Raw genomic sequence first — 19,169 nt, 5'->3', positions numbered from 1 at the left:
TTTCAAAAAGTGATGGATTTTCTCTTCTGTTAAAATTATATATAGCTACTATAAAAAAGTCAAAGTGGTCCCAAAAAATGCATGGAGAAAGGGAGGGGGAAAAAAGAAAGAAAGAAAACACCCAGGAAGCATTTGACATATTGTCCTTTGTTAACTATTGAGTAATGCTGGTCCAGACTTATCTCTATAAAAATATAAAGGCATATAGATAGAACTAATTTTAAAAACTGGCATTATATTGCATATGATTTTAATATAAACCATTAAATAAGATATACTTTATAAAAGGAAAATAAGTTCAAGCTGAAGCAGTTGTTAAATTTCTGATATATATTTCTTTATAATAAATGACATTAAAATTTCTCCATTTGTAAAAGAAATATTATGAAGAGCCTTAAGGTTATGAGTTCATTATGTATGCTTCTCATAATATTATATTTCAATTTTAGGCTGTATTGAATTTTTGACAAAAATGATGAGGAAATGATCTCATTTCTGTTTCTTCATATTTATGTTAATATTGTTTAATTGTACTTTTATTTTTAAATTGTCAAGGTACATGCAGCTTATTTGCAGTTAAGAAACCTTAGTTTTGTCCTTTACTGAGTACTAGCTTTATAGTTATGTATATCCAAAATCTATTCACCACAGTATCTCTACTTCAGGATTTTTCAGTTTGGTTAATCTGTTAGTCTAATGTAGTTTACCATCTAATATAATTTTCATATATGCTATGTTACCAGTATCCAAGCTTGCTAGAGAATGCCTATACGTTATTGTATTTTTGAAAGACAAATTGCCTACGTATAAATTTTTTATGCTGCTATCCTTTCTTTCAGAATTTTTTTAGGTATTGTTATACTGTATTTTGAAGTTGAGTGTTATTATGGAAGAGGCTAAAGAAAACATTTTAAAAACATATTTTATATGATTTGTTTTAACTTTTACTGTAAAGTCCTTAAGTTCAACTCTTTAGCTTCAGTAATGTTTTTCAATTATATTATTTTGGCCCATTTATTCCATCTTTCTGTTTTTCTCCTGAGAGTCACCCATTATGTACGTTTTTTTCCAAATAAAATATGTTCTTTGTAATATCTTTTATAAATGCTTACTTTTTATGTAGAGTTGGATAATATCACATAAATGTTAAATATAATAAAATAGGAGAATGTTTGTAGATGGACTTGAATAATTGGGTAACTTCAGTGTTCCTACATTAATAGATTAGTGTTGGTTGAATCAACATCTTTTGCTTTATAAAGAATAAGGTACAGGTTCTTAGTGGCATAAGCCAAGCCAAGAATAATGTTATTTCTTGTATTTTGTCTCATTTTTTGAATTTTTTTTTAAATAAAAACATAGTTCTTGAAAATGCTGATAGGGCTCTGGGTTAGTCCATTTTAGTCATTAACTTTTTCAAAGCTTTGTTTCTATTCAGTATGATTTGAAATTTAGAAGAAAATCTTAGAACATTGAGACATTTTGGTGATCTGTGCTTATTTTAGCACGTTTCTCTAGGAAAAATATTTTCTCTTTATCTTCCATCTTGTACTTCCAATGATCTAAACAATAGATTATTTTATAGCATTTCAGTTAAGGGATATTTATTTTCTCATCCTTCTGCCATAAATCTTTGCAATATCTTAATATTATCTGGTAATCTCTAACAAATTCCAATTTTTGTATCAGTTCTACTCTCTGTGCACTCAGTTTCTAAGAGATTAAGCTCACTGGAGCTTCCCTGATATCTGTTCTTTCTTAGAACTGAATGCTAAACTCTTTCTTCAATTCTGTAAACTGTAAAGTATCCTACAATTTTTTTTTTCATTTGGTGTCTATTGCTTGCAACCAAATAACTACTTGTAAGTAAGAGAATAAACTGATTTTTCTTACTCTTGAAAATATCCCCTATCCCTGGCAAAAAAAATAAATAAATAAATAAATTAGACATTTACCAAGTCATATGTGGCATGAATAATTTGTCTTAAAATATTTGTAATAATTTTATAAATCTTCCTATATAAAATGTAAACTTGATCTTTACTATTGTTTGATCTGTTCTTGGAGTGGGACTTTTTCTCCTATTAAAATTTTTTAGTAGTAAATATTGTTAACAGTAAAAGAGTGAAATAGAGATTTAAAAATGAAGTGTAGGGTAAAATATAGCAGAATTGAAGTAGAAGTTTTGCAGTGTGGCTTGAAAAATTCAAAGGAACTCCCTTCTTGTCTTTGAGAGAATGAAAACCTGATTTACATGAAAGAAAACCCAGAAGGACACGTGGTGTCTTGTCACACCCTAATATACTATAAGAGAAAGTCATAGACAGTGTCAGGTTATAACTAGCCTATCACACTGATGATGAGAGAAATACCGAGTCCATAGGACACTACCATAGGACACACACTCTGCTCAGCCAAGATAATGCAAATATTTTAAGGAGATTTTCTCTATATGTAACATCCAAATTACTCTTCCTTGGGAGGCAGCAAATACTGGAAAAGTTCTTTAAAGCCTATACTTGGTAGCAAAAACAATGAGAGAAATTCACCTTTTAGGGCTCCAGAATTATGGAGAATTGAATGAATTTACTATTTTCTACATTAGTTGTATAGCTCTAAATATGGCTTACAACTTATTTGAAATTAAATCTATACAGAAATACCAACTAAAGATTCTTTCTGAGAAACTTTCAAATCCTATATTTACATAACAATAACAACTACATTTTTATAAAAACAGTTCTAATTCTACCCTCTGATTTGGAAGAGAGAGTGAAAGAGAGAAACAGAAAGAGTTACTACATTGTTCAAACCTAGCAGATGTTCCAATGAAAATTTTAAAGGAGACTTGGATACCAAATGTATTGTTTAGAATTATGCTCAGCTATTAACTCTGTTGCAAGTAAAAGATTTTTACAGAAATTTTCATCCCAATTAGAAGGTCCAACAGAAATATAGTATCTTATGTCCTGTCAATAGCCAACCTAAAGACCTGCAAGAGTGATAGCATGATAGGTATGTAACAAAACACCCAAGAATTTTATAAGTGACTGTGTTCGTAAAAGGGAATCAGTTTTGTAGCAGTAAAATTATAGTAGCAGGAACCAATTCCTGGCCACTTGAAGATATGTTCCTATTGTGGGCTGAATTATGCACTTCCCTGAATTCATATGTTGAAATTTCAATGCTCAGTAACACAGATTGTGATCATATTTGGAGATAGAAACTTTAGGAAGTAATTAAGTTTAAATGAGGTTTTATGGGTAGCCCTGATGCATGTAATTGTATTTGGAGATAGATTCTTCAAAAGGGTGGTTAAGTTAAAATGAGTTCAGTAAGGTAGGGCCTTATTCCAGTATGACTGGTATCCTGATAAGAGAAGAAGAACGAGGAGCATGCATATAGAGAAAAGACCATAGGACACACTAAGAAGACTCCCCATCTGTGAGCCAGGAAGAGAGGTCTCAGGAGAGACGAAATCTGCTGACACTTAGATCTTGGACTTCCAGACTCCAGAGTTGTGAGAAATAAATGTCTATTGTTTAAGCCCCCCAGTATGTGATATTTTGTTATGACAGCCCTAACAAACTAATATAATCCCATCTTCCAAAAGTTCTCTCTTTCATAATAGTGGTTGTTTTTGTTTGTTTTTGTTTTTTAACCTCTTAGTATGAATTAGATCATTTTCTGTTCATGTGGGACCACAGTACCATCAAACCACTATTTATAGTACAGCTAATTTTTCAAGCTTCTAAGTGTCTAATGCAGCACAGGCATGCATACTAAATTCACTTGACTATTGCTATATTTTTTTAAGAGCCCAATTTCTTTTTTTTTTTTTTTTTTAAGATTTTATTTATTCATTTGACAGAGAGAGACAGCCAGCGAGAGAGGGAACACAAGCAGGGGGAGTGGGAGAGGAAGAAGCAGACTCCCAGTGGAGGAGCCTGACGTGGGGCTCGATCCCAGAACTCCAGGACCACGCCCTGAGCCGAAGGCAGACACTTAACGACTGAGCCACCCAGGCGCCCCTAAGAGCCCAATTTCTAATTCTACAGCATATGCTTTGGTTTTTGTGGTATACTAAAAATTCAAGTATATCTTATTGAAACTCTCTCAGCAGCAGAGAAAAGTCTAACAAAAGAAAAATGTTTTGCTGAATTAAATTCATGGTGCTTACACAGCCTAAGAACATACTCCCAAAGATCTCAATAATACATTTCACTATTTTTGTATGCTACAAAATTTCCCAGTATGAACCTTGGACTGAATCATTATTCTAAAGCCTATTTTGCCCTACAACATTAATGGAATATTGTATCCTCCTAGCTCAGCTAAGTGAAATATAGGTGGATAAATAGAAAAATGTCTGAATTCAGTCTTGGAGGATTTCCTTTTATTTATATACTTTTATCAGGTTTTGATTTGAGACTATTGGGTGACCATGAAGAAAGCAACCGACCATTGCTTTCATATAAAAAAATCCCTGGTCAAGATATAAGCTCTGGTAGTCATTTATTCTTTGCAATTGATACTCCTAAAATCAAATTTTTTGTGGTATCTTTAGCCTGAATGCCAAATGTATTTGCACACATAGAGATACTATAATATAATCAAACAGTCAAAAGGTACTATCCTTCTGATTGCCAACTACCAAACTCCCAGTGCAGGGCTGTTTTGCTCTTGGATATGTAATGTGACTTCAGCTGAATGGATGTTGCCAAGTTCTATAGTTTTTACTGTTTTCAAGAAGATACACAGGTTATCACCAGACCGGTATGTGCAAAGGATAAAGAAAATCAGTAATACTGAGTATCTGACTTCAGTCAGACACCTGGTTTCCTTTGGCATAACATTAATCTCTTTTAGGAACCTTTTAAAATATATATTTATATCCCCAGTTTTGAGAAGAAAGTGAAGGTTAAATTAGGCCAAAATATTTATCAAATGGATATCTAATGCTATCTCAAGATCAATTCTTGTGAAACCATTTTAGACCAACTGAGTCATCTGTCTCTTGTAAATACATAGTAACTCATTGTGCTTGCATTGTTCCTTGTGACATTTAAGGTCACTGTGAGCACTGGGATACAGGAGTTTTAACAGCAAGTAGCCATACCAAAGAAGAAATCTTTATATAATGAAGCATTTGGCCAGAAAAACAGTGTCAGATGGACCATGAGTCAGCGCAGTTTGTTTCTCCATATATACAACCTGAATCCACTCAAGAGTTCCTCTCTTAAAATTGTGTCCTGACTGACCTGATTCCACAATTTCTAAGTAAAAACACTTACAATTTGAGTTATGTAATGCTTTCCCTTCTGAAGGAGTTAAGTAGACTTTTTAAAAAATCTGACTTTAATACAGGGGGTAATGTTCATATTATGGTCTGGGGGTTATAAAAACAACAATAATATTTATTTAGAACCCATGCGGTAGTCACTATGCTAAATTATTTCACACATGTTAGGGTGGAGAGGCAGAATAGCTCAAGTTGTTTATTTGAGAAACAAATCCTGTAGGAGTGTATCATCATTAATATGTATATTCACTGTACTATTGCTTTACTGGCACATTCCTTTCTTATTTGTTCTTTAACAACTCAAAAGAGGATCATTCAAGACTCAGTTACTTGTCATTCCTTTTTGACTAGACAAAAAGCAAAGAAAGAAATGAAGGCATTCGCTTGTGCTAAGAAAGCCTCCTCTAGGAAGCTGAAAGGGGCTGTAATTAGTTCTAAAATGCCATCTTATATCCACTGCGCATATGTTTTTCCACACACAAAAAATTGAACATTGGAGACCAGAGGGCCTGGAATGTAAAATGATGCAGCTAAACTCCATTTAGAAATAGTTGTAATGCAATTCCCAGTTGCTGGATTGATTTGATCTTCCTATCTTGGGAAGAAATTGAACCCTGCAATATCACCAATATTTTCTAACTCTTCTCTGATTATTGTTATAAACCGACAGTGATTGATTTTGAGTAATTATCCTGAAAAATGAATTAGATTAAAAAATAATCTTCCTGATTATAGAGGAGTCTAGTCCATTTTTGTAATTAGTCCCTTTTTAGAAAGAATGATGAGATCACATTTGATTAACACAATGGATTTCTTACCTGCTATTTGACTTTGCTTTGAAAAAAAAATCTATATGTTAAATGCTAAATTTTTAGTAAAATCCCAATTGTGGGTAAAATTCTTTGGAAGGAAGCAGCATATGATTGAAGTAGACAGAATAGCAGAAGCAGGGGGCCTGAAGTGTGTATTCCTGGCTTAGCCATCAGTTATCTCTGTGAACCCAGATGACCTCTCCGGGTCTAATTTTCTGCATCTGTAAAATGGAGTTCAACAAGATGCTCTCCAAGGTCCTTTCCCCTTCTAACATTCTGTTTTTATGTATTACATAATTCCATCTTATGTAAATTAATGGCTCATTTTCCATGTAGCGCTCTAAAGGAACATTGGAGGGCGATTAAGGGAAAGTATAAAGAGAGAGTATCTAATAGGGGAAATCATAGTTCCTTTATGTTTCATTGCTTATAGGAAGGTACTCTAAAGAGTAGTGCTTCTTAAACTTTAATTTGCATTCCAATCACCCAGGAATCTTGTTAAAATGCTGACTCTGATTCAGTAGGTTTGAGGAGAGACCTGAGAATATGCATCATCACTAGCACATTCCCAAGTGATGCCCTTGCTGTTGGTTCCGCAGCACATTTTGAGTAGCAAAGCTCTGGCTGTAAAATGAAAGTGTATATAAGAATCTGTTATAATCTGTTATAGTTAAGAATTCAGACTTTGGGGTTAACTCCAGAGACTCAGAGATTGGGATGAGGTCTGATCACAAACTCTGAATTCTTAACAAACATCCTGTGTGATACTTGATGCTAGTGGTTCAAGAATCAAAACCTAACACAGTCATGGAGTCGTAGAAGGGATTTATCTACTAGCTCTTCTCTCTTCCATCCAGGTTCTTTTCAGACTTCAGCCAATGACTAATTTATTATTGCATTGGTTTTCAAAATAACCTTGCAAAGGCAATTCTGTGATTTACTTTTACTAGTCTTTTCATTTCATGAATTATCTGTTGTCCAGTTAGAGTGTGAGTAATGTGTGTAGGGCTTTTATTTGTCTTTTGAAGTTGAAGTCCAGGGATCCTTCTGCCTCTTTGACAAGTATTTGTGAGGTCACCATAAAGGAAGCATGCTGTACTGAAAAGAATACCACACGTGAAGTAAGACAGCCCAAGCCCTGGTTCTCACACTGCTAACCATTCATTCATTCAGAGCTTTTTTTAATACCTGAAACTGGGAGATCTTGGGTATTACCAGTTAAATTAGTTACTAAATTACTAGCTAAATTAGTTAGCACACCCAGCTTAGCTTGTCGTTGGGAGTAGCCAACGACAAAAATAATGATCAGAGTTTAGAGGGATAAATTCATAGAAGGCTTCAAAGAAGTCCCTTGTAGTTCTTTGATCTTAAGTAAAATATTTGACCTATTTATTTCATTTATGAGCCTAATAGGAGAAAATAAGGGATTAATATGTGAACTGAACATGGTATACATATGACTGTGCATGTGGCTCTGTTGGGTAATACTGAAAGTTTGTTAAAGAAATAGTCACTTTCATGGCACCTGGGTGGCTCAGTTGATTGAGCATCTGATTCTGAATTTCAGCTCAGGTCACGATCTCAGGGTTGTGGGGTCTGGCCCCACACTCGGTGGGGAGTCTGCTTGAGGATTCTCCTGTCCCTCTCCCTTTTGCCCCTTCTCTCTCTCTCTCTGTCCCTCATCCTTTCTCTCTCTCTCGCTTTTTCTCTCTCTCTTTCACTAGGATAAGTAAATAAATCTTTGGAGAAAAAGAAAAGAAATAGTCACTTTCATTTTGGAGACTGTATTAGTCAAGGTTCTCCAGAGAAGCAGAATTAATAGTAGATATAGATATGAAGATAGAGATACAGTGAGAGACATAAGAGAATTATTACAGAAATTGGCTTATGCAGTTAAGGAGGCTAAAAGCCCCAGAATGTGCTGTCGTTAAGCTGGAGAACCAGAAGAGCCTCTGATGGGATTCAGTGATTGAGTCTGAAACCCTGGGAGACAGTAGCTCTGATGTTTGAGGGCAAGAGAAGATTGATGTCCCAGATCAGCCAAAGAGAGAGCAAATTCACCCTTCCTCCACTTTTTTGTCCTGTACAGGCCCTCCACAGATTGCATGATGCCTGCACATGTGTGGGGAGGGACATCTGCTTTACTCAGTTTACCCATTCAAATGCTAATCTTTTCTGGAAACTCCCTCACAGAAACACTCAGAAATAATGTTATACCAGCTGTGTACCTCTTAATCTAATAAAGTTGACACCAAAAAATTAACCACCATAGAGACAGAGGGAGAAGAAAGAACATCAAAACTTCATGTAAAAAATTTAGAGACAAAAATTGACAAATTACATTAAAAGCCTTAAATAACTTCTATCATGTGATAGAATAATTTCTCTAATGTGGAACTAGGCCAAGAACCTTCTCTTGCCTTTCTCCTGTTCATCTACAATGCTTCATTCAACAAATATTTACTTACTAGTCCTCAGTCTTGTAGCAGAAACTGTTCTAGACTCTGGGGATAAGGTAAGGAACAATTATAATAAAACTATCTTCAAGTATATCCCAGTATTCTAAGGGAATATATTATGAGGAGGGGCAAGCAAATAAGAAAATTAAACTTTTTTGCACATCAGCTGGTGGTGGTGAAAATTTCTATGGAAAAATAGAAATTAAGCAGGGNNNAAGAGAATGAAGCATGTTGGGAGGATGGCAATTATAATTTCTTAGGGGGGTAAGTCTTCACTGAAAACATGACATTTGACCAAGGACCAGAGGAAGGTGAAGATTGAGCTCTCCAGTTATATGAGTTCTATCAAGTTCTCTGAACAGAGGGAATAGAAAAGAAAGATACCCTCATATATGTGGCAATTTCAAAGACCAGCAGAAAAATCAATGTGGCTGGATCACAGGCACCGAAATTGACGGCACATATTGCTTAAAAACTATGTGTGCAATATTAAGAATTTTGGATTTATTATGAGTGAAATAGGGAGTGGGAGCCGTTTTAAGTAGACACATCATGTGCTGTGGTTTTCATTTCAAAAGGACTGCTGTGGCCCTTCTGTTGAAAACAGATACTAGGAAAGAAAGATAGTCAGGGAGATGAACCAGAATAGTTGTTAGCAAACTGTAGCCCAGAGATCAAATCTGGCCAGCTTCCTGTTTTAGTAAATAACATTCATTCAATTGCATATTGTTGGTGGCGGCTTTCACAATGTGGCAGAGTTACATAGTTGCAGTGGGGACCTAATGGCCTGCAGTATCTAAAATATTTACTATTCAATGCTCTACAGAGACAAATGCACACTTCTGAATTAGAAGTAATCGTGAGAATCCAAGTGTGTGGTAATGGTGGCTTGTATCAGTGGTGGTAGAAGTAGCAGAGATAATGAGAAATATTCAGACACTGCAAATACTTTGAAGATTGAAACAAAAGTATGTGCTGACAGAGAAGAGGTATAAGAGAAGAAAAGTACTTGTGAATGACTTTTTATTTTTTGGCTTAGGCAATTGGAGAACAGACTATTGATTTCTTTATTGCTACTAGAAAGCTTGTGGGAAGGCCAGGTTTAGAGGTTTGGAGGTTCAGTTCATGAGGTTAGTCTTTGAGATGGCTAACACATCACAATAGTTGTTCCTGTTTGGTAGCCAGTGACACATACAGAGTTCAGCAGAGAGGTCTGAGCTGGAGATATAAATTTGCAAGTTTTCAGCTTACCAAATTCACGGATGAGATCATAGGACAGTAGTGGTGTAGGTAGAAGAAGTTTTAACCTTAGAACTGAGGCTTGGACCTTTCCAGTTTTGAGGGGAGGTCATGGAGGTATTTAAAACTAAAAGTGAAAGGACCGAGACAGCCAGCGAGAGAAGGAACACAGTAGGGGGAGTGGGAGAGGAAGAAGCAGGCTCCCAGCGGAGGAGCCCTATGTGGGACTCGATCCCGGAACGCCAGGATCACGCCCTGAGCCAAAGGCAGACACTTTAACGACTGAGCCACCCAGGCGCCCCTAAAACTAAAAGTGAAATGAGAAGGAGCAGCTAGTATAATAGGGAGAGAAAGAAGAGCACGTAAATCCTGATGATCAGTGAAGAGTATATGAAGGAGACCATCATCAGCCGTATTAATACTGCTGGTTGTTCAGATAAGCTGGGGATGGAGAATTTATTATTGGCTTCGAACAATGTGGAGATAGTGATAACCTTGAGGGAAGTTTTGGTGGCGTATTCAGTGAAATACTGATTGGACTGCATTCAAGAGAGAGACTGGGAAGAAAGGAACTAAGAACAGCTTACAAAGGAAATGTTTAGAAGCTTTCCTCTAAGGGATTGCGCATTGTGGTATTGAGGATTGCCTTTTTTCCCCCATTTTTTAAGATGGGAAAAATAGCAGAATGTTTATATTTTCTTGGGTTAATTTAGTCAAGAAGGAAAATAATAATATCCAAGAGAAAGAAAAATTTCTGGAGTGATGTGTTTGAGCAGGTGTGCAGTGGAAGGGATGCCTGCCCTTCAATGAAAGCACAGGTTGTTCATTCAGATTAACAGATGGGAAGGCAGAGTGTGTAAACACAGATGCAAATAGGTGAAGAGAGAAGATTGTAGCAGTTTGGGACTTTCTCTTCTGATTGCTTTTTTCTCTTTCTCTCTCTTCCCCTTCCTTCCTTCCTTCCTTCCTTCCTTCCTTCCTTCCTTCCTTCCTTCCTTCCTTCCTTCCTTCCTTCCACAAAATCAACAAGCTGAAGGGCTAAGATTCACAACAAACATAAATTATAATAATAATGTAAAATGAAAATATTCTAAATAGCCAAGTAGAGGATAATAGTGAGATAAATAATAGTTTGAAATTTCAGTAAATGGACTATTGGTGCAACCATTAAAATAACTTTCTAATATGCTTAGTAACATGAAAAAAATCCCATCAAACAATATTTGTGGAAAAAGAAGTCTTCATGTCTTTATCTTCTAGACTATCATCATCACAATCTGACAAGTTGTATAGATATTAAGACTCCAAAGTCCCAGTACTGGGAAGTAATGGCCTAGATTATACCTCAGGTCTATCTGATTTTAAACTGATTACCACACAGCTTCAATTTGCATTTTAAGTACCTGCATCACAGAGTTAATTGAAATTTAGCCTTTATTTTATTTTTATTTATTTTTAAGATTTTATTTATTTATTTGACAGAGAGAGAGACAGCCAGCGAGAGAGGGAACACAAGCAGGGGGAGTGGGAGAGGAAGAAGCAGGCTCCCAGCAGAGCAGGGAGCCTGATGCAGGGCTCGATCCCAGGACCCTGAGATCATGCCCTGGGCGGAAGGTAGGTGCTTAATGACTGAGCCATCCAGGCACCCCTAATTTTTTTTTTTTAATAAAAGCGATTACAGCGATAAGTTTCCTCTATCTTCTACTTGAGTAATTATTTTAACTGCGATATGTAACTTTTCATATAAACTAATTTCATTTCTTTCTAATGTTCCAGGTCATCACTCTGAACTACTGAGTTTTTATGAAAGTTCTTTCTGTCATTCAGTATCTGAGCTGTACCTTTGTCAACACATTCATTAGCCAGCTCTTTGTCATGTGTAAATTTAAGTGTTCCAATGAAGTCTTCATGTAAATCACCAGTATCTGCAACATGTTATTCATTCTTTGAAAATAGTATATAAAAGTGATAGAATTACAGGACCTTCTTTGAATAATGCAAGAGACCTTGTATAACTAAATAGAATGAATAGAGTAGAATAACTAAATAGAATAAATTTTAGGTGTAGATGAATCAGGAAACAAAACCCAAATTTAGTGTGGATCACTCTTCTTTGATGATTTCTTAGCAAAAATGGTTTCAAGTTTCAGGTTTAGCCTCAAAAGACTTTTTTTTTAGGTTTTCTCCATACATGTTACTTAGCTTTGGTCTCTAACAGCTGGCACTTAGATGCACTTAACTAGTTCCATGACCATAAATAATATTTACCTAAATGCTGATGACTCCCAAATTCCTATCTTTAGTCCAGATCTCTTCTCTGAGCTTCAGTCACATATATTCAGCTGTCTTTTTGGAGATCTCCCCTAGAGTAATTCAAATATAATACATTAAAAACAGATCATTTGAGCTTTTTACATCTACTGTGAGTTGAAGAACATTCTCAGCAATGAGACTGTCAACATTCCAGAAAATGTCAACATCAGTCTGAAAGTACACAGGGTTATTTTCAAGGACCAAGGAGGAGCTCTGCAGAGGGACTTCCATCATATTAGTGTAGAAGTCAGTCTTCTTAGAATGAAAAGAGGCTACGTTTTGACAAATGGCAGGGAAATAGAAAGGACCTGGCTACTGTTCACACTATCTCTAGTAGTGTATACAACATGAGTAAGGGCATCACAGTGGGCTTCTGTTAAAGGAAGAGATTTATGCCACTTCCCATCAACCTTGTTATTTAGAATGGGCCTCTTGTTGAAAATTAGAAATTTCTTGATTGAAAAATACACTCACAGGGTTCAGATGATGCGGGGCATTGCTTATTCAGTATTTCAAGCCCAGAAAGTTGTATTAATTCTTGAAGAAAATGACATTGAACTTGAATCAAATTCAGCTGCTTTGATTCGGCAAGACACAACAGCTAAAAACAAGACTATTAGAAGAAGTTTAGATGGTATCTATACCTCCAAAAGAGGAAAAGTTCAACAGACTGATAAAACCTTAAACCTTATGGTTTAAGAGTTGGCCAATATAGAAACAAAATGCTGGATGATTCCTAGGACCTACTTGTGATATTTTAAAGATACAGTGAAAGACCTCTATTAAAAAACAAACAAACAAACAAACAAACAACAACAACAAAAAAAAACCCAGCAAAACAAAACACACACACACACACACACACAAAACAAACCAACCAGATCAACTGATTTCCCTGTCCATCTGTAAGATATTTTCCATTTTTGTACTGGCACCATCACTTGCCCAAGACAAAAAAAATCATTCTTAACTACTTTCTAAATTATAATTGCTCAATAAACAAGTTTTCTAGCTTTCTTCCAAAATACATGTCTATTCAATGCATTCTTCTGTGTCTTCCCCGCTACTGCCCCACCAACCCCACCCATCTCTATTCCTAGAACACCCTTCTAATTAGTCTGAGTGCTTTTCCATTTCTTTCTTTTATTTCCCCACAAAACAAATGTTTTTTGAAAGATCACTCATGATCACACTATACTTCTCCATTTAAAACTTCTCAATAGCTTTCTTTTGTGCTGGAATAAATCTGAAAAACTCCTTATCCTGATGTATATGATGCTACGTGATTTGACTCTTGTCTTGATTTCTATCCATTATGCTTCCCCTCACTTTTTCTTCAGTTGAATTGTTGTTCTTTGTCTTCTTTGAAGACTTGGAGGTTTTCTAGCCTTACAGTCTTTGTATCCACTCTCAGCTCTGCCTGGACCACTTTCCCATGATTCTTCTGATTCTTTGGATCTCAGGTGAAGTGTCACAAACTGAGAGAGGTGTTTCCTGACCATCCTGTCTGGAAGTTTTCCCACTTTGAACTTCTGTTTTCCCTCTCTAGACATCTGCTTATTTCTCCTACAGTACTTCCCATAGCCTTTGGGTATCTTGTTTATCCATGTGTTTCATTGCTTATTTTGTGTCTCACCAATTTCTCATAGTTTGTCACTGAAACACAACTGCCTGTCACATTAGATTATTAATAAATAATTTTTGAATGAATGGGTGAATATACTATTTCCCTTCCTTGAGGAAGCTATAATTCACTTTCAGAGTTTATAAATCCATTAGTTTTCACATAGAGTCAATTGATATTTTGATTACAGGTGATAATTGCCTTCTTAACACTTTCATATATCCTACTTTTAGCATGAAAGAATTCTGTTTTAAGCAATTTCTAGAGCCCTTTGGTATATCAAACTTCTACTCCCCCCCCTTTGGTCTTCTTTCTCCCTGAATAATTCCAATGGATATTTATAGGGAAAACACTTAGCTGGATACCCCCAGCTGTTTCTCATTTTCACTCAGGTTCTTACCTCTAGGTAGATGCTTTTCCTGTTTTAACCACCTCTGAACAATTTTAACACCGCACAAATCAAAATGCAAATTTTCAAAGCCACAGAGGTTTCTTTATCCTCCCTCCACCATTTGCACAGCCTGTCTACATAAATTTGTAGAAGGTAGTAAAGATAAGACAAAAAATGAGTTTGAGTCAGGGGGAACAGTGTTTAATCCAGAAAGCTCATCTCAAGTGACTAAAATCACAGCCATGAGTCAGTGTGTTTATTAAGATGCTGCATAGCCAGCTGAAATAGATCATATTTTTATATCACCACCCCATGCCTTTGGCAAATAAACATGACTATAGCCACTCAATTTTAATTTTAGAGATGCCATTTCCAAACTTTCAGTGATCTTTAACACAAATTCCAGAATCCCACAGAAAGACATAATCAGAGTCATATCATGTTATATCACAGATTTCTACAATAAAAGTCATTAAAACTAAATTGTCTTTGGATAGTGAATCGATGCCTAACATATCTACTTGGCCATCCTTTTGTATCATAGAGAATATTAGTAACATTTCCTTTTGGATTCTGCACCAGTCTGGTGGGCCAAGTAGGCGGTCAGAGCTCACTGTTGGTTAATATACTGGCGCATATTAAACTTCCCTAGAGTTAGAAGACATGCTTACTTTCACTATCTCATTTAACCTTTGATCCATCAACAGGCACTCAAGGGCATAAAGACCTTGTATTAGTCAGGGTGCTCCAGAGAAATAAAACCAATTGTGTATGTGTGTGTGTGTGTGTGTGTGCATAATTGAATATAATATATAATGACATATGTAATTGAACATAGTATTGAATATTATTATTGAATATATATCAAATAATGTAATGTTGAATATATTATGTATTTATTGAGACCTTGGCCTCAGGAAAGGGAAGAGCAAATTGTAAACCGAGGAGAATGAAAATGAAAATAGACATTCCCATTGCCAGAGGGGAGCTGGTTAGGGAAGACAGAAAGTGAAGGATAAAACCATTCTCCTCGTCCTTCCCTTCTCTCCTGCTGTGTCTACAACATCATAATTCTAGCAATACAAATACCAGATAAATTTTTAGGAGTTCTAAAACAAGAATGTTTGTTTCTCACTTTCCTAGCTACATATTAGAAAAATTTCAAGGTTCCCTTAGAGGGAGTGCCATTTACAACATGTGGCCACCCAGGTGTTATCTAAGGCAGTAGCATAACCACTTGAAAAAGGGCAAAAACAGACTCCCCATTTTCTATAGGACTTTCTAGTTTTCCTTTAAGCCTTAGAGAAGGAGGCGGCAGATAGCTGGGATATGGTCTGACTCACCACCTCACACCAAAGAATATCGAGCTTGGTAAAAGAACTTAGATAAGGGGAAAAAAGGGGAGCAGTGATGCCTCTGTGGTATCCACAGTGCCATGAGGGTGCAGAGAGGGTGCCCAGTTGGGGTCTGAAGCCCACTGAATGTACCACGTGTCAGAGTATTAGCCTGCCTAGCTAGGGAAGAGTATCATTAGCCTGACAAGTCAGGAAATAGGTTATAGGTTTCACTCACTATAAACATCAGCAGCTGTTGTCAGCTGGGCATTAGAGCAAGAGATACTGCACTGGAGCCCAGGATATTTCACAAGAACATATACACAGGAAAATTAAAGTCAGAGTAATGGATAATATCATCTCTGCAGAGTATGTACTGTGAGGAAAGGGAGGCATAGAAGAGAGTTCTTAAATTTGAATCAAGGGTACCAAAAAAAAAAAAAGTATTCTGAGTAAGGAGTGTCCAACTGTATTGACTGCTACTGAGTAATGATGAAAAATCTCCATTGGACTTGGAATTTGGAAGTTATTTGTGACCACAATAAAAACAGACTTTACGAAGGAATTAATCAAAGACAGAGTGCAGTAGCTGTTGAGTAACAGAAAGTGAAGAATGGATAAGGAAGTAGAGACAGCAGCTCTAGTCATTTCAATAAATGGGGCAGTGAATGGGAGAGATCAGGTAATTCTTGGAGAAGAAAGTAGGGTAAGACAAGGTTGTTTTTTGTTTGTTTTAAGGCAGAATCCTGAGCATATTACATTGTTTGGGGGAAGAAACCAGAACATTGAGAGAGTAGGTATTCCCCGTAGACTCTGAGATGAGCTGGAAACCTATCATGGCCTTTATTTTGCAAATAAGAAACTTGAGACTTTACACTAACTGGCTTGTTGAAGGTCACAGAGCTGGATGATCCATCTGGGCAAGAAGCAAGGCATTTTTATTTAGTCTTTTTCTTTATTTTTTTTCCCATTATATTGAATATCTTCTTATGTATTATACTGAATATCTTCATATGCACACTGGTGGATGCTGTGACTGCTTAAATGACCTCTAACACTCCATTCCACTTACACTGAATTCATACTACTGAGGATTCCAAAGTAACACCTGAAGTTTTCCTGATCTTTCCGTATGAGGGAGTCATAGTTGTAACTCTTGTTGCTGTTTGTGAATTTCTTGGTTCTGTTTTTTTCTGAGCAGGGAGAGCTGCAGTTTTGTCCTTTCTAATCCTGGGGGAAAGCAAGAGAGGATGCTCAAATGAGGGAAGATAAAACACTTGTAGTCTTGGACAGTGGGTAAAAGGTGATGAATGACTTTTCCAGTTCTTGGTGCTCGGTCAACTAAAGAGCAAAATTCTTGATCCTTTTCATGAGTTTGAAGGAAACTACAGTGGTCTTTTTGAAATGTAAGGGAATTGGAAGGAAAATGGGGATGACATTATTGGTACTAATTTTTAATATAAACTAATAAGACCTAACCATAAGTCCTGGCCTTGTGCCAGGCACATTAGGGTGATAGCACCTAAATACTGGATCTTACAATTTTCTTAGGTACAATATGTTTCCCTTATAGGAGTAGAGACTAACTGTTGCAAGATCCCCACTCTACCACTTATCCGTTATGTGACTTTTGGTTGGTTATTTGTACTTCAGGCTCCTTATCCATGAAATTTGAATGGTGATGATAAACCCTTTTTCATGGGGTTGTTATTAGGAGCAAATAAGTTAACATTTATAAGAGTTTAAAATATCAAAATGAGCAATATCTAAGTGTTTGTAAAACAAAATAAATATCTGATTTTAAAGCACATATTCTTTCCATTCTGCCAGCCCAGAACTACATATCAATTTCCTGACTCTCCTGTTGAAACTGGTATAGTATTTTCCCAGAGCAAAGTAAGCAATTATAATTCTTGTAATAGTATAATTCAAATAAATCATAGATTAAATACAATTTCGTGGACTATCTAAAAAACTAATGACCTTGCATCATAGTAGGACCTGGAGTATATTTTCTTATAGAAGCAAAAACAAGTATCAAAGAAATCTTTCTTGTGGAATGGGTTGGAGATTGCTTGTTGATGACGTACAGGAAATGGGAAAAAAAGATAATACCTTTCAGTGAGTTCCCAGTGAGATAGGTTCTCCATTCTTATTCACCTGGTTCAGTTCAGTTATTAATAACTGGAAATACACCTAGGAACCACAGCAGAAGATTATCTGAATGTTCAAGTGAAAGAACAGGAATGGAAGGGCTGACTTCTGCTCTGTGAAATTTTACACTCTAGTCTTCACTGAATTGTATGTTCTGTGGTTTTCGAGTAACTACAGTCATTTGAACTTGCATTAGACTATCATTTTGGTGGAGTTATTTTGCTGGTTTGTTTTGTTTTGTTTGAACTGCTGACAACATCTATTTTCCATAAAACCCAGAGATTCTGCTTCAGCCAAGTTTGTACGTGTCTTTTACTCCTGTTTTCCTTACCAGTTGAGTTCTTACATGCGAAAATGCTTTGAAAAATAAAAAGCACTATAAAACGTAATATTTACTTTTATTATACTGTTGTTCTTTTCTATGTTTAAAAACTCTACTGGGATAAGAGGTACCGCGTTTACTCTGAATTACTCTGAAAGTAGGAATCAGCTTGAGAAATAACTGAACCTTGAGAAATGGGACGGTTTTCCTGCTTCTGAACTATCTGTTTCAACTGAGGTTACTATGAAGGTCAGGATAAGAGGGAAGAAAGAAGAAACTGTTTAAGATAAGCAGAAATTCAAATAAATGAAGTATGCTTTTATCTTCTAGAAAATCTCTGAAATGCCCAACACATGTTCAATGACTCCTGATAATAATTCCTAAATGTCTGATTTGGTAGCATATAGATGAGTTAAACATACATCATTTTTTTCGCTGACATACTGAATAGAATAATTTCATTAAAAATAAATTCCATAATATATAAATTTTATGCATCATTGCCCAAGAATAAGAACACATTAACAACTTTAATGAATTAGTCATATTCATGAATTAGTTTCAGAAATCTATGTATTTTAAGTTTCTGCACATATGCATTCTCTTCAAACAAAATATAGTGAGCTCTAAACAGTTTACTGTGTACATGGGTATACTCGGGGTGAATTAGGGCAGTGTGTTGTAAACTTCTGTTTATGCTTCTAGTTTATATTCTATCCTGAGGGGGGAGAGTGATGTAGGGGTATTTATTTCCCAGAGTGTCTCTCTGTTGGTATGTGATCAGTTGACTGTGCCCCTAAAAGAAAGGCTGACTTCCATCAGGAGGCCCTCTCCTCATAGCTGTACTCTTTAGGTTCCAGTAATATCTTGCTCCCATTGCCTCTTTAGATTTATATGATAGTACTTTTTTCTATTATTACTCGCCTCAGTGTATTACACTATTTATCAATAATGTCTTTACACCTTGACACACTCTTGGAAATAATCCTTTTAGTAAAACCTCAGATTACCCCATTTAAATGATCTGTCTGTTTCCTGACTGATCTGTTTTTTGTGTAATGAATGGATTCCCCAGAGTACTGAGTTTTGGTGTACAGTCTTTAATGCCACATCTTCTTTTGCCTGCTTTATTACAGTAGCCTCCTATTGGTCTCCCTGCTTCTACCCTTGTTCCACTAAAGTCTATCTTCAACAGAGGAATCAGAGTGATCTTGTTAAG

The 19,169-nt window shown here is 36.0% G+C and overlaps 1 pseudogene; it reads left to right on the top strand.

Moving 5' to 3' along the window:
* The first annotated feature begins 9,454 nt into the window (after positions 1–9,454).
* LOC103659024 lies at positions 9,455–12,878 on the top strand (annotated as a pseudogene).
* The last annotated feature ends 6,291 nt before the right edge of the window (positions 12,879–19,169 follow it).

Source organism: Ursus maritimus, unplaced genomic scaffold (assembly GCF_017311325.1).
Source record: "Ursus maritimus isolate PB19 unplaced genomic scaffold, ASM1731132v1 scaffold_3, whole genome shotgun sequence".
Lineage (NCBI taxonomy): Eukaryota > Metazoa > Chordata > Mammalia > Carnivora > Ursidae > Ursus > Ursus maritimus.
This window is presented reverse-complemented; position numbering and strand designations above follow the sequence as displayed.